At 39.8% G+C, this 17,714-nt stretch overlaps 1 protein-coding gene across 1 annotated transcript in view; it reads left to right on the plus strand.

Moving 5' to 3' along the window:
- The window catches only part of LOC139724834 (kelch-like ECH-associated protein 1), a 54,151-nt gene that overhangs the window by 24,702 nt on the left and 11,735 nt on the right, over positions 1-17,714 (plus strand). The window lies entirely within an intron of this gene.

Here is a 17,714-nt window from a genome sequence, read left to right on the forward strand (position 1 = left end):
GACGGTAGGTGCTGTCCCCATTTTCTTTCTTTATCCGTCTTTCTGAGTGTGCCTGGGCATCTAATCGGAGAGGACTTCCTTGTAACCATTGATCATTCTCTACACAATACCCTATGCATCCTTCCTCTGGAGAATGTTTTATTTTCGGCTTAGCACTTCAACTAGAACTTGTGCCAAGAGGCTGAGCTGGTCATGTTTGAGGATTAAAAAAGTAGACAAGACTAATATTGTTTGTTAGGATACCACTATTTCCCACTTGACAAGAGAAATGGAAGGGGGAGGAGGGGGTGAGATGGATAGCGACGAAGTTCTCTTGACCAGTTAGCAGAGCTAGGCATTAGCAGTAGCCCGATGGCCCCCGGCCGCTAAAACTTGATGTCGGGCCACCAAATTTCCAAAAAGGTTATCTTTTGATGGCCCGATCAAGCACTAAGGATCCAATAAGGATTGCTATGTTTCCGATTATTTCAGGGTACAGTACTACATTCTTCTTCAGGCCACCAAAATTTTCAGATTTAAAGATTTTAAAGGCCACCACTGAAAAAAAAAGTTAGTGTCACGCCCTGCATTAGACCCATTCACACACACTGGAAATTAATAGATTTTGAAAATTATTTTTTGCAACACGATGTGAAACCTGTGAATATTTTCTTGGGGACACACACAAAAAATATGATTAACTGTCAAAATATGCATTGCAATGCATTGCGATGCAAAAATCTGTCCGGCTTGGATTTTTTTTTTTTTTGTCTAATCTCCAGCAGTTATTTGCCCAGTGCTGTGTGTTTGAATGGCACATGAAAAAAATCATAGGTTTTTTTTTTCTTTTTTTAAAAAAAAAATCCCATTGTGCAACACCCCTAATTGAGTCCACAAGCTCACGTGCCAAGGATCACGCACCAGCCATTGTCTAGGCATGCACAGTTTGGAGATCCACATGGCTTCATTTGTAGCCCAGTACAGGGGCGGATCCAGGAATTCTGTAGTTTGTTAAGCGGGGCAACTAATATTTCTGGCGCCACTTCCGGGTTTCATTTTTTTCTTTTTATTTCTTTTGTTTTTAACAAAAAATAAAGGGGGGTGTGCACCGGTTGCACCCCCCTCTGGATCCACCACTCCAGTAAATTTTGTTATTCCTTTTTTTTTGGGGGGGGGGGGGGAGGAAAGGGGAGGGGATGAGGTGCATGTATGAATGGTGGCGTTAAAAAAAAAAAAAATGATCTTCCCATCTCAATGCAAAAACCACTAAATCCAATGTGAGAATGCGGCCGTAATGAGGTAATCAAGTTATTGTTAATTCTTATCATAGCTATTATCAACATATCTGCTTGTCATGATTTCCATGGCATTTTTAGACAGTGGTTGTGAAGTACCTTGAGGTATCAAAGTTGCATTGAAGCAAAATTCTACTCTGAATTACATATTAACATTTAACATAAAAACTTGACCCCCCCCCCCCCCAAAAAAAAAAAAAAAAAAAAAAAGAGGGAGAACAAAAATACCCCCATGTGCACAAATTATGTTTAATGTTTTGGGTCACATGACAGCCAAACTCTCCCCTGGATAAATCATCTTTAATCCTTCTTATGCTATTGTACACTGCAGTACCATCATTTGTAGCCTAAGAATGTAAGATAGGATAGGGCTTACAACCTCTTCAATTTCTCAAGGGGCTTGTAATATGCTGGCTTAAAGTCAATACAAAGGCTAAATCTGTACCACCCAACCAGCAGCCTACCAATTGCTTGGGTTTTTTTTTTGGTGTGTGTGTGTGTTTCTTTGTTTGTCATGTGACAGCCGGTGATGTGAAAAAGAAAAATGCTTACTCATATCGTCGGCTCGGAAGAAGGCATTGATGCACTTGACTGTGGACGGAGTGTGTGCCTGTCCATTTTCCGAGGGACCACATGATGTTGTAAACTGGTAGTACACCAGTGCTCTATGCAAATAATGTGGAACCATCTTAAAAGGACACTGCTCATATTATAAAACGCTATTTAAATAGCGCCCTTCAGCACCACGCAAACGTCCCTTCTATAAATCTTCGTGGCTACCCATCGAAAGTTAGCCTTTGTCCCTTGTGATTGCTATTATCATTCCCAGGTCGATCGGCAATAGCTATAAAGAGAAAGAAAAAAAACTCCACATTCCCCCCCCCCATGACTTGCAATTTTTTTCCAAGGTTTGCCATGCTTTCCTGAACTCTGCACACCATAAAGGACAAGGCCATGCAGAAATGATTTTAATATCATAGTTTATGCACGCAAGCTATATTATCATGGCTGTATGTTTACTCATTACCGTCTATCAATTTTGGAAAGCGTGAATGGACTTCAAACTGTGCATTTATCCAATACGATTCAGTGCATTTGCTTACCAACTGAATTACATGTATATCAACATATTTTGGGGTCCAGCTGGATCCATCTCCTTAACCCATTGAGGACGAGTCCCGAGTATACTCGGGCAAGTGTCTATTGGAAATGCGGGTTGTAGCAAAATCAGTCCATCCTCAATGGGTTTAAGGACAAGTCCACCTTCATAGGCATGTGGATTGAGTGACTGCAGCAATAGTAGTAGAACACAGCAGTGAGAGTTTGAGGAAAATCTGACAGTCGGTTCAAAAGTTACGAATTTTTTAAGTTTCTGCTCAGTCAAGGCTGGATGAGAAGATTACTACAGCTTGTGATGTCACATGTGTATAACGATATAAAGAAAATTCAACATATTTTCAATTTTCTCGCATAATAAAAGAATGTTTGATCTGCCTCTTTCAGAAGGCAGGAAGAATGACACTGCCGTTAACATACATCAGTGACAAGTCGAGGAAATGTGCACTTTTTTCAAAAAACACAATTTTGTGAAATTCTCTTCATAATTTCCTTGTATCGTTCTACGCATGTGACATCATATACGAGACATCATAGAACTATTTTGATGCACTAAAGCTGGGTTTTTGTTCCATCTACAAATGGTAAAATATGCCTTCAACTTCAATAATGTTTCATTCTAATAAACTTTAACATAAAGTCCGGTTTCTGTCTTACAGTAATTGTTATTGCTAGCATACCTTTACTCTTGTTACGAGATATACTTATCAGTATAGGATTGCGAAATGCATGCATAACTTTGCTTTGCTGTATCTTTATTTCTTTGTGATTTTTCTCCCCAAAATTGAGGCACGCCAGTGACACGTCATTCATTTTTCCACTTGTTTGCCGACAGTGAATGCATGGTGGAATTTTAGTTCTGGATGATTTGAGTTTTGCATAATAGACTTTGTTTGTGCGTTGTCATCATCGACCACACACAATGACCCTCTCCCATGAAATGGGAGTCTGCGTAGGGTATTTTGCATCCTGACGCAAATGTCACAAATTTAATCTCATTTCTTCTGTAATATATCTTACCTCTTCTCTATCTACCGATGTGTTGGCTCAGTGTTGGCTCAGTGAGTAGAGCTGCTGCCCTCACAATTGGGAGGTCGTGGGTTCAAACCCCGGCCGCGTCATACCAAAAGACGTTAAAAGATGGGAGTTGCTGCTACCTTGTTTGCCGTTCAACAGTTGAAAAGGTTAGAGCAACGTCGATCTGGCGCTGCTCAGTGGCTGCCGGGCCCACGATCAATTGGGCAAAAAGAATTTCCATTCTTGGACAATAAAATTTGGAGTTTATATCCAAAACAATTATCATTATTATTATTATTGTTATCTCTCACTCTCTCTTTTTCTTCGCGTATCTGAATATATACCTCTCTCAGTATGTCTATTATCTTCCCGTTCCTCTTTCTGTCCCCTCGAAATTGTATGTCTAGCGATCTATTTATGTAGAGTTTGACTGCAAAAAGATGTAACTCCATTCTTTTCAATGTGAGATATTTGCTGAGAAACAAGGAAATTGATTTTAAAAAATATGGGATATATATCTGATCCTAACTTTAGAAATATTCCTCGTTATGCAGTGAGGAAGTTATCATCGGAAAGGTTTTATATATTATCTGATGATGGACTTCAAAATGCTTAAAATTGGCACGTAATCCATTCTTGCATGTGTGTAGTGGTCTTCGTGGGGGAAACCGGAATATTTCATGGGAATTACTATGATGCCTGTTACCCTTGGGTCAGCACATAATACTTTAATACTTGTTTCAGGTACCGCACTCTTGTTTTGATGATGTTCGTAACATTTTATTGACATATGTTACATATTGTTCATTAAAAACATATTTTTAAAAAATGTGTGTTCTTGTGGCCAGCTGTAAGTGCAAATTCAAACTTTTTTCGAGCACTTCTGAGGTAGTCTTTCTAACTGATCATGTCAATAATTTCAAATGTTATTATTCCCAGTCAATGAAATGCATATTAAGAAACAAGAACTAAATCACTGCATCAGCAATAAAGGTAGGGTAATATTCGGATTTTGCAATATTCGGATTTTGCAATATTCGGATTTTGCAATATTCAGATGGGTGGATATACAAGCATGTTTGTCGTGTGGGATGATTTTTTTTTTCTCTCCTTGAGGTAGACTGAAAGCAATATTTGGATAGCGGGTCAGGGCTCATCTGCCTTGTGGTGGTGAAGTCCAAATGGTTCCTGACCTCATTTTGTTGCACCCCCATTGTGATGAGAGTTTGACAAAGACTACAAACCATGCACACATCATTTGGTGGTGGGTGTGTGCTTCTAATTTAATCCTCACCTTATCATGTGGTATGGAGTATCTTGTATGGCTTGACATGGAGTCTTTGATATAGTCACACCCCCCCCCCCCCTCCCACCATGTCAAGTGTTTGTTTTGTGAGAAAGATGCTAGTCATGGTTTGAGGTCTGGGGTTCTTATTTGTTTGTTGTTTGTTTGTTGTTTTTGTACAGTCAAACCTGTCTATAGTGGCCACTCAGGGGAAACAAAAAAAAAAAAGTGGCCATTATAGATAGGTGGCCACTATAGTCGGGTCTGTAGCTTGGCTTTTCTTGCAAGGGGAAGGGGGAAGGAATTTTTTTCTTTTGCTGGATGTATACGACAAATGACCAAACGCTATAAAAAAAAGGGTAACTTTGACTGTATTTGTAGTGCAAAGATGTAGAGAGCAGAGTGGCATAAACGACATAGGCCTATAAAGTACCGTAAAATCAAAAATTTTTGTGGGCATGAAACTTTTGTGAATTTTTTCAAGGAGCCAAGATCCGCGAAAGTAAATTACATGCAGAAGATTTTGTCTACACAATGCATGCTTTTGTAGTAGGCCTACACTCTGGATCTTTTCATGGTCGGCAATTTTGAAAATTTAATGCCGCCAGAAAGGTCACGACCGTCTCCAATTTGCTGAAGTTTTATGCTGTATATTGAAATACATGGCAGCAGTTTCCTTTATGTGCTAGTGAATGGAGTGCCTGGTGCATCAGAATTATCTGCCTATATGTGTGTACATGGCAGTTGGCACCATCCATGTTGGCTGTAGTGTTAAATGGCCTTGATCTAATTAACCACTGTAGTCGATGAACTCATTCTAGCAAAAGTTAAAATTGATTATGTCATTTTACTAGTTTTGTGTGTGTGTGTGTGTGTGTGTGTTATCTAGAATGATAGCACCAAGAATTGTAGCTTCTCAAGAGTGCTGTTCTTTGTTTTGCACTGTTCATGTTGGTTGTATGCACATAGTTTCTTGGTGTCACATGTTACCTGTCGTGCCTTGGAAGACGCTAAACCAAGTACAGTGAAGAGAAATGAAGGGTTGTCTATAGAGTGATGCAATCTTTGCTAAATAGGGAAATGTACTTTTCCAGATATATAGGGCCTACTATGTCTGTAAACTGGTTGTAGTGTCAAAATACTAGCTGCCAGGGTAGTCAAGATATTGTATTCTGCTCTTCTTATTCCCACCGGTGGTGGATGTAGGCTAGCTATTATCAGATAGGTTGAGAACAAACCGTGTATGTCTCAACACAATCCATGTATTTTTCGCCATCTGCGAGAATGTAAACAATATACATCAACGCTGTATATCTGTGCGGCAGGGCCTGTGTGGTGATGTATCCTATTCCTGCATGTTGTGTTGGCAGATCATTTACAGCTGAGTGGAACCTGTGCTAAAATGCTGACTCACTGGTATATATGCTCTTCCTCCTTCTACTTCTGTTATTATCTCTCTCTCCCTCTCTCTCTCTCTCTCTCTCCCACTGTCTATGCCCTATTGTGTACTGGCTGGGTTCACCTTATCATAAGCTTACCACTTCCCCAGCAAGTTACGGTATAATGCACGCACACACACACGCACATACACACACACACACTTGAATACACTTGTGTGGGGATACTGTACACCAAGATATAATGCATAGTCATGCTGCCTGGTCCCAGGAATAGAGACATGCAAAAAAAAAAAAAAAAGCGAGGGCTTGAATGCACCACATATCGAGTGTACGCTCACTCATATGTACACACACATACACACACATACACATCGCACTGTCCTCCACGCACTGTTGGTCGGCCTAGTCATACTCGGCTTCGGTTTGGACGTAGGTAGGTGCACAGAATGTCGTCAGCAGTTTTGTGTACCGCCAAATGTGTTATCGCTTACTCCGTGTCTATACCCCCTAGTCTCTCTCCCTCTCTCTCTCTCCCCGTCCTCTGTACTTATACTGTTGGCGATCGAGGCGGTTGGCATTGCTTTTAAAAGTCATTGCAGAAGTGAGGACCCGCAGCCACGAATCCACACCGACCGACTTTACCCCATGAACCAGAGCCGACTTGCAGGGGCCACTTACCAGCACCAGCACACTGGATTATTATAAAGCGACCCGCCTGGCCTGCCCCCTGCAATTGTCATATTTGGAATCGTTGGCCAATGTGGCAAGTCATCCCCGTGGATTTTGTTTACTTGTCCCTCGCAGAGTTCCTGCATTGTACCAACAAGGGCTATTCATTCATGTGGTTCTTTTTTCATTGTGGATAAGTGCTCCGTGTGGTATAAGAGTGTCTCCCATATTGCGCACATCGACCACAGCCGAATTTTGGAAATAAATCCGCTGATGGTTCCTTCTTCATTGCTGCTAATCTTTTGGATTAACCTGGCTGTTTTGAATCCGATTTTTGCCCTGGTACGTCTGTAATTCTTATGATTGCGAGAATGGAGCATCTTCATGTCTGTTTATGCTATGCCCCTGTGTCATAGTGTGTAGTTCATTGCATGGTACATGTATGCAATAGGCATGTACATATGGAACAGCTACTATCTCTCACATTAGCATAACATGTGTTTGATATATCATATGTTTACCATGTGTGTGCTGATATCAGGATATATTCTTTCCTTCGAGTTTCAGGTATGCAATATTATCAACTGAATTTTTAAACTGTAAATGTTGACCAACTTGGAATTCATACTGGTGCCTTTTAACAAATGATGATTTTTTTTTAATGAATAATGATCATATAATGATATATTTGTGTATACAGTGTATGATACTATCTTGTACAACTAACTGATAAAGTGGTGTCCTGAGTCTTTGGATGAAACTTTGACTTTTCGTTTGATAATTCTCTACTGATTAACATAGAGAGACATTTCACAGTAAATATTTCCTTTTTTACCATCAAAGTGTGATATCTACTGTAAAAGTGGAAATTTTTGGCACATTTCGTGTAACCAGAATCTAGCGCAAAAATAAAAGCATGCGAATGTTGTAGCTTGTTATATGTACCACTATGTATATCTCGATTCTGTGGAGTTAAAACCACATGAAGTTCATCTTACGCGGTCAAGCACACACACAAAAAAAATACTTGTGAGAAAATATCCACTTTTTACTGTATTTGGATTGAGATGGAAGACAACAATATTCGTCATTAATGAAAGAGCAGCTTCTTCTCCATGTTAAGCTCTCTGTCACAAATCACGTAAACAACATCGCTGTTTAACATGTCTTGCCTCATCACAGTCATCTCGGATTGAATCTTTGGTTGGCTCTGCTTCTTGTTCCTGCCACTAGTTTAAAATGTATGTTTGAAAAAAAAAAACAACAACAAAGCACTCCGTCACCCTCTATGCTGCCCATGGTGAATTTAATGTAAATACATGTTTGTTTGTGTCAGGAATCAGTTTGTCTGTAAATCCGTAGGTGGCACTGGTTTACCATCAGCCTGCGGGTGGAGGAACAATTAGAAGCTACCTGCAGCTTTTAAACCAGATTTTGAATAGCTCATGACATACAATCAGTGTGTGACAACTTCTGCTGGCAGACTTTTTTCATCATTAGCCTTGTTTGTTTCATCTGCCTACTGGTTGAAAGGTGTGAGGAACATGAGTAGCCATCTGCTGTCCTATTTAATCAGGGTTTTTTTTTTAATGTTATAGAACAAGATGATAGTAGGCCTATAGGTTTAATGGCAGCTGGTGATATCAAGTCTGTTTGCAACAATGATCTAGTGTGCTCTGTAATGAAGTTATGTGCATAAATTTGATGATACTTTCTTGCACAAAAATGAGTGGCCTTCACAATTTTCCTCTAATCATGATTAATATAGATTAATGGACTTTCAAATACTTTAAAAGCCCATATTTTTTTCAAACATCTTATAGTGAATCTCCACCAAGTAGGCCAACAGTCCAGTGTAAGTTAAATTTCAGAGAAGTCAGTACGGTAATTATGTCAAGTTTGCTGGACTTCAGGTGGGTCAATTCAAGTATTCTCCATATTAATTCTTTACTCATCTGACAGAGTCCAGTTTCCTCCAAAATGTTTGGTCAGTCTCAATTTTCTGAATTTTGGACATTGCTCTATGTTATTGAATATTTTGAGATAGGCCCTGCTGCAAACTGACCTGTGTAAGCACCCCTCCAGTGCCCCTTTAATACCTCTCCTGTTCCACCACCACCACGTCTGGTATACCATCGGGTTTAACATGCTGTGATGGAATGCTCATGAGCTTGGTGGCCTTAAAGGGAAACTTCATCCCATATTTGACTTCAAAGAATAGTTTCTAAAATAAAACCATTCAAACAAAACCTATATATAGTGAAATTTTCATTAGAATTGAGACAGACAATGACAAAATTTTACAGTGTATTTAATGCAGGTTTTCATGAGACAGTAGGCGTTTTCACATCAGCCCGATAAAAATCCAAGCTCGAGATATTTTTCGCGATCGCAAATTAGCGCGCTATTTCATTTCCTATTCACATCAGCCCGAACATTATCAAATAGCGCACTAGTTAGCATTAATTATCCTGCTATTTCGGAAATTTCCCGAGTTGGACTCGAGAAATTTTCTCGATCAATTAGCGCGCTAATTTGTATTCACATTATCAAATAGCATGCTATTTCGTAATCAGGTTAATTTCCCAAGTCGGAAAATAGCGCGCTATTTCGAAACATCGGGCCGATGTGAAAACGCCTACTGAGAAGAGTTGAACAAATTATGCATAGTAGATATGACAATGATTTCAACCTGACATTCCAAAAATGCCATAAAAATCACTTATAGGCCTACAAGTGTACTTAATTTTTGAAACATTACCTGCTGAAAATGTTTTGCCAGTGCTGTGGTATCAGTAGCCTTTGCTGTATACATGTAGGTGAAACGCAGGATGTTAGAACAGCAACTTCAGTTAATCTTACAAAGAAAATTTGTGTTCCACAAAGAAGCTCAGTCACAAATCAGGTCTAACTCTAAAAAAATGTCCCCACTTGCTTGAGTTCTGAACAAACCAAGCATTTATTATGATGTGTAGATGTGCCAGTGTGATGTCATGAATGGCATGATGTAGGCCCCCTACATATATAGGGCCTACACTGTACTGTATGGGATATTGTGCCGCTATTGCAAACACAGTAGATATTTATTAATGTGACGAGCCTGTCATCTTTCATCAATTTCCGCTGGATTGAGATCAATCAGTGGGGAATTCACACATGACAGTGCTGCCTCGTTTCTCTGTAAGTCTGCTATGTATCGAGGCTCCCTTAAAAACTTAACTTTATTTCTTTATTGTAACAGAATGTCAAAGCCTCCTTGTAACTGGAATGAAAGTTTGCCTGTAGAGGTAGCATGAGTCTCTTCCTTACTCCCTGGTATAATACTCCCTCCTATCTCCCCCCCCCCCCCCCCCCTTGTACCTTAATAACCATCCAATGAAAATTATGTCTCGGGAGTTTGTGAAACCCAGATTAATCTTTTCCATTTCATAGCAATAACAGCATCAACAACAATGAAGACAGTGATGACACTACATTGTCAAGCCATAATTTCTTCCGTCGCAAACAGAAATACTGTAGCCCATGGGAACGTTAAAAAGAAAATCGTTTCATGCTAGATGAAACACTAGATGAAAAAGCGGATGATTTTATCATCACTTCTGGAGAATGTACACGAAATTCCCTTGATACAAAGTCAGCAGCAGCAGTAGCCCTTTTTATTTTAAGATTTTGACTGAGATTATGGATGCCTCGTCAAAGTTATTGGTGCTCGTATACCGTAAACGATAATAATACCACTGGAAGTAATACTAATACCGTAGCAAATTGATTGTCGTAGGAGTCTCCAGAGAAGAAGGAAATTGCGATACTCTGGGACAGATGATAGAGACTAGAGGGTGGGGGGGGGGGGGTGAGGATGAGAGTGACAGACCTTGATAAATCTTGGCCCAAAACTGCACTGTCAGCAGGTCTTGGCGGGGAATGAGTCAGGGGTACTGAGTCGTGGTGGCAGTGTGCCGGTCGGTCCGTCCGTCAAGTCCCCTGTCCCCGTGATTGGGGTACTGGGTGTCATGTGCGTCATGTTTGGGGGGGGGGGATAGGGATGGACGACAGGTACGCCAACAGAAGCTGCAAAATTTCAAGGACCAGTGTGACCACAACTCCAATTCTACTGAAGAGGCGAGATTACCTTATTCTTCCCTCGTCTCCCACCCCCCCCCCCAAAAAAAAAATTAATATTGTAGATGAAATACAGTTATGAACACTTATTTTCATTGTATGGTTCTAGTATTTGCCTTGCTCTGTCACTGCAAAGAAGAGAAGTGTGCTCGAGGAATCATATTCAAAGTAAAAGTGTATGCTCCCAAAGAAGCGTTTGATTGTGTAGTGACACAGGTTGTATCCGTCCATCATGCACATGATCCTAGCGTGGCAGCTCCAATTGTGTAACTGTGTTTCGATTGCAACCACCTCAGCAACAGCCATTGTGATCAGTTGACAAAGTTTCTAGTTTTGACCACAATAGCGAAGCATTTGCTCAAAGTAGATGTATACATGTTTTAGTGATTGTGTAACAGTACCTCATTGTGCCATTTTTTCATGTTCTTGCAAGTACAGACATGGAATGCGAATTTCGGATAGTACTGCGTTGTCTAATATTGTGTGATTTGGATTTTTGCACATTATATGGCGCCAAAGCATCACACATAATTTCACATCACAAGGATTCAGAAAAACTGGAGTGGGGCCTTGAATTCATTAGCGAAAAAAGAGAATGGAATAATTTGAGGGTCAACTTTTAAAATAATACGTATTCAAAGCTGGTTTGTTCGGGCAAACATTTCAGGGGGGCTACGAGTTTCACAGAAGAAAGGGCAAGGACGAATTTGTCGTGAAATCGCATTCCGGTGAGAGTTCAACCCTGAATTCGGTCCCATCGTTTGTCACGTTCTTCGAAACACAAAGCGTGAAAAGTTCATTGAAATCGGAGCAAGGACAAGTTTGAAACTTCAAGCGTGTTTTGGTTTGAACCCATCCGAGAGAGAGAGGGCTGTGCGTATGTGACTAAAGGGCAACATTCTTTGCAAAAACGAAAAAAAAAAAAAGAGAGAAGAGGAGGGTAGGGATGAAAGCGCTCAAACCAGCTGTCAAGTTTGGCATCAGAAACTTTGGGGTCAATCCTAGTTCACCCCTCTACTAGATTGCCCTCCAAAGAGCTGTAGGTGATTACTCAGGTCTTATGGTTTGCGCGAAGAGTTGTATCAGGCCGTCGTTGGGCACAGCTGTCGGATGACAGCACTGCCATTGTGCGCCTCTGTCATCTCGTTTGCTGGAAATTGTCAGTGTCAAGAGTTCAATAGGTTTCCCGGTATGAGTGGATTCCGATCAAACATCAACCCAATTCCCCTCGAACAAGTGACATGAAGTTCAACTTTGTGAATTCTTGCGTTGTTTTAATATTGCAACTGATTACCAAATTGCCCTTCCTCGATGTACAATTTGTGAATTGTACAGTATTTTAATTGTAGCCATGAATAAAAAAAAAAAGTATGGGCATGCGTATTTGCATTCACAAAGGGCACTTGTGACTCAGTGGCAAGTCAAGGTTTGTTTTTTGTTTGTTTGTTTGTTTGTTTGTTTTTGGGGTGGCATTCAGACTGTGAGTGAGCACAACCATTGAGTATGAGTAGAGACTAAAATTTATGGATGTTGATCTTATATGCTTGTCTTAGTGTAATCTTTCAGGTCTGTTTGGTTCAGCAGCAGTTGATATTTACTCCCTGAAAATTGATTTTGATATTACTTTTGGAATTGTATTAAAAAAATACTACGGACATTTCAGTAAATGAATGCAATTTGAAATGGTTTTATGATTTTTCTAAGTGTTGATTCCTGATGAATACATGTTAGTGAATCATTGCTCAATTTGAGAAAAAAAAATCACACAAAATATTGGTATTCATAAGAATACTTTTGTTGCTCTTCTTAGTACAAATTTAATGAACAGAGATTTAGAAAATCCTCTTTTCAAATTTTGTCTGACATATAAGTATGGTTCATACAGTTCTTTTTCTGTGCTGTACCCCTCTTTGACCCTATATGACAGCTCAGTATAATGTGCACTGCATCCCGGGGAGACATTTTTTTTAGGTGTTTTGTCAGTGATTTTCACAGACAAATTTGCTCTCAGCCAATCAGATGTAAAGATTTCAGTAGCTTAAAACGGTTGTCAGTGACTGACGATATTCATGAAAGGCTGCCCAATTTTTGTTGTTGTTGGTTTTTTTTTAAAAGTAAGAATTACAAGGACGCAAATACAGTTGGTATCAGCATTGGTTGCTGAATCAACACATTTTATCCTTCTCTGGTTTCCACAATTTGAATGCCACTGTTCTTATTTACCTGTAGCAGAAAGTTGTGAACCGAATGTCATTCTGCCGGAACATCTTTCATTTTCGTTTACGTCGTAGGCTCGGTGGGGATTTCCCCTCGCCTGTTTGTGGAGGGAAGGAAAATAATGACATCCCATTCATGATTGGAATGTCATACAGTACACTTTGTGGTCATGGTACTACAAAGCATCAATGTTGTGTTAAAATAAAAATGGAAACTTGATTCACAGGGATGTTTTCCAGGGAGTGTGTATGTGTTTTACTTTTTCGTTAACTTGCATTTTGCAATATGAGTAATTTTTCATGCTCCGCCGGGTAAGAAGAATGTCATGAGCTTTTAATTCTACAGAATCAGGACATTAATCATTGGAACATAAGGCATGCAAAGGCAGCTTGTGGTTCCTCGAAATGCGCAAAAATTTCCACACCACAAGAATTTCCACGTTTACAGTAATTTAATCATTGAAAAAAAAGAATGTACATTTTCCAATAACTGGATTTTTTGCAAATCATTTGTAAGTTTTAAAAAATAAATTGATTGTAACCAACATACAAGTATAATTACTTACCTTAAAAGCTGTTAAAGGAGTTGGTAGATGCTATTCATCATCGTTTTCCAAGTTCTTGGTCTTTATGATCAATTCAAAATTCAAATACTTGTGTGTGGTGGATTTTTTTTTTTTGTGATGTCTTCAAGTCATTGTGGTTTTTCATTGGTTTTCCCCTTCAAAGTTTATATGACCTTTTGATTGATGTTGGGAATTTTGAAACAAGTTCTTTGCAGCAACAATAATGTTCGATGGGTTGAGCACGTTACATTTTTATGCAAAAAAAAAAAAGAAGTTGTTTGCATGTATACATAACCATATAAATGTAGTCATTTTAATATTTCAAATAACAAGAATTGTTGTGTCAATTCTGACAGACAGAAATGTCCCACTAACTGCTGTTGTGATAATTTGAAGACCAAGCTGTACATGCCCATGCCCTTGTGTGTTGGAGCACTGTTAAAATGCATATTTTGAATGACCGTCAGACAGAATAGAAAAGTCTTGAGATTTTGTTGTCGTTGTTGTTGTTGTTCTGGGACAGCGTTCACACACTCGCTGTGGTGCAAATTGCCATGATTTTCCTCGAATTATTGTGCTAATTCCCAAATAATTGCAAAATTACTTCTTTGGATTTGGATCATGATACTGATCGTGCTATGTCGTGAGATTTTTGTGTCTGCACAGGCAAAAATCTCAAGATTTGGAACGGGATGCAAGAGGTGAATTCAGAGTCTGTCCATTTTTGATTAATTTTGTCCCATTGTGCTCAGTGGGCAGATTAACTGTTCAGTCAAGTTTTGACAATTAAAAAAGATTATTAACAATGCATGTCTCTCTTACACTGTAGGTGGAAACTGACAGATTATATCACCACATTAGTTTAGGGCAACTTCTCTAAGTGTTATTGATTTGGATGTTTGTTTGTTTTTTGTTTCTTTGTTTGTTTGTTTGTTTGTTTTGTTTTGTGTTTTTTTTTTGAGGGGGGTCTTTTTGTTTTGTTTCTTGACCAATAACTCTTTTCTTCATCGAGCCATTCATTCATATATTTGAAGTAATTGTCATCGTAGTAATCACAGTTTTGCAGTCGATACACTTCCGGGATCGCAAAATCTGATTGAGATTATAATACAATTATGGTTTGAAACTGTCAAGGACAATAACTTTTGTGCCATTTTGAGTTTTTGTTCGGCTGGCTCATCCTTTGATTCGAGAGGGCCATTGTAATCTAAGCATTCGGCATGAAAATCAGAGAATGGTGAATCCACGATTGTTTGCATTGAATGCAAAGAGGGTTGTGAGGTTTGAAATGGCAAGCGGCGTCTTCCGTCCTTCTTCTGGGAGAGGCGGGCTTAATGTGGAGTAAAGGCCAAATAGCTGTGCATGACACATGTGGGGAAGTAGTGCTGTAACTTAAGGATGGGTTTATCGGAGTTGAACTACTTTTTTTTTTGGGGGGGGGAGGGGAATGAGTTGGAAGAGGATGGCTGGGTAAACACAGACTTTGGTCGAGCGTTGTATTGTCCGATGCCGTGCACCTTGCCTTCTTGGGTATTGTTCAAACTCTGGTAAAGTGCGAAGTCACTCTCACGCCATGCAGATTCTGTCAAAAAAGTGTCAGCTGCGGCGGCCTTGCAGAAAGGGGAGATGGTGCCCAGTTATTTGCTCTGCGTGGACAGAACAACGCTGTCATGTTTGGCTTGCGCGGGGGTTTGGTTAAAAGAGGGAAAAGAATGAACTAAGTCTGGCAACCTAAGCTGATCTAAAGTTTATCCTTGGTGTAGATGAAGTGTGTCAAAATATGTTTGTGTTAATATGAATAAGGCTGGAATTCCACTTTTATGCCTTCAAAAGTAAGTTTATGATCAACTTTGACCTTTTTGTTGACACGTTGAAGAGTTCAGGTTCTTGCCACAGTATTATTTGCCTCAAGCTCTGAAAACAGTAAAAACATTTATTGTCAAGTATTATCTTTTATGTATCTCATTTTATGGGATGACATGAAAATCTCCCAGCAAGTATTGTGTGTCTTCTTGGCTTGTTATTACATCCACGCTAGCTGTAGCCCCGAGACAGATCAAAGTGAAATTACATCTATAGTTGTTTTGGATCATGGAAGACTCATGAATGCAACTTTACGACTCAGCTGTAACTTGGAACTATTACTCGGCATTCTCTATTCTTCTTTGTATTCGTTGTAATGTGCCTGTCATATTGTGAAGAAAAAACTTGTGAATAGCCTTCTAAGTTCTAACTTGTGTATTCTTAGAATGATTAACAAAGTGGTCTAACATTGATTATGATGTTGAACAGGTAAGGGGGGATCCAGATTAATTTCTTTGGAGTAGAAAAAAAGATGGCTGTGCTAATCTCTTTAGACCTTGCACCATGCACTTTGTTCACATCACCCTATCTTTGAATTCACAGCTGTCCCCATAATAATATGCTGCGTGGACTGAATCCTAACCCATGTACTCACTGTACACTATATTCATGGAGATTATACAATGCTTGTATAAAGCGTAGCAGTACACTGCACGACTTTACTCAGATATTGTGTGTGCAGTGTAGTCACTCGGGAGACGTGCTTTACGTGGGTATATACCGCCAGACGTCTTACGGTCTTGGGAGCACATCGTGAAAGTGAAAGGGAGCACACGGCACGCAGCACGCAGGCCACATTTGTGGTATTGGCTGATTCGTCGCCGTGGAATGTTGAGCCGTGCAAATAGACACGGTGTGTGTGTTGCTCAATGTTTGTAGTGCATTCATGGCAGTTTGTACATCAGCTTTTTGGGGGTCAACATTAACATGCATGAGCAGCCAAAAATATCCCTAATTACCCACATGTGTGTACTCTGTGCAGATCATATTGTAGGTTGTTTCATTCTCTGTTCATGTTCCACCACATGTGATTATGAGAATCTTTTTTTTTTTTAAAGTGAATACCAGTAGGGCCTACCTGGATACAATGTGAAGTTTATGTGTGCACAGTTTTGCCTTGTACAGTAATATCAGAGGGAAGTGAATTTTCTGTAATCACGAGGATAAAATACTTGAATTCTCAGTTTCCAGAAGTGATTAGATATGTGCTCTGTTACAGTACAATCATGCATGATACAAATTCGTTGTAGCTCTTGAAGCCACAAAAGCATTATTTGCTGGCCAGACCAGAAGAATTCAGTCCGATGCATACTCCAGCACACATAAGATGCACACAAGACTGTGTGAAGTAAAAGGCATAGCGAGTGTCTGGAGCGGAATGGGAAGATACTGTGTATTGTGTGCATGCTCAGTGAGAATCAAATATTCAGCCTGCGGAAGCAAGTGACATTCTGTGAACCTGGCTGAATTTCACCCTGCTGCATGCCCAGTTCAGAGTGTGCAGTGTGGATATCGACTTGCCCAGCAGTATAGTATAGTCTTGCAATTTCCAGACACCTCCGATGTCGTCTTTAAATCATCTTTTGGTTGATTTCTGGGTGACAAGTCTACAGCACCTGCTTTTTTTTTTGTCTGGCGTACAATACCACAAAAAAGAATCAAATAAGTGATAAGTGGCATTTTGTAGGTGATACAAAGAGTGTAGGGCAGTGAAAAAGAAGGCTGTCTACATCTTTGTCATAAAAGGTGACTCCATGTAAAATGGTAGGAAGGGGTCAGAAATTTAGGCTATAGATAGAGACACTGACCAAGCATATGGCTGACCACCAGAAAGAGGAGAGGGAGAATGAGGAGGAGGAGGAGGAGGAGGAGGAGGAGGAGGAGGAGGAGGAGGAAGAGGATAGCATGGTTACTATGGAGATGTTTTTTTCTTATGTTGCTGATGGGGAGCGTGAGATGTTTTTCGAGATAGTTAATCAGAGGTGTATCTTTTTTGTGACATGGAAACTTAAGTGGGTACATTACGGCCACCAACTGAAGTGTAGAACTGAGCAGCGATAACATGTTGTTATTTCAAAGGGGCATGAGTGTATGCAAATTTTCATCAGCTCTTGTACATCGTTCAGCCAGTATTTGGTCTGCCTTTTCAACTAATTTGTGCTTGTATAACACTATATAGTTTAAAATGT

Source organism: Diadema antillarum, unplaced genomic scaffold (genome assembly GCF_040938485.1).
Source record: "Diadema antillarum isolate AM-2024a unplaced genomic scaffold, OU_Dant_1.0 scf00000232, whole genome shotgun sequence".
In the NCBI taxonomy this organism is placed as follows: domain Eukaryota; kingdom Metazoa; phylum Echinodermata; class Echinoidea; order Diadematoida; family Diadematidae; genus Diadema; species Diadema antillarum.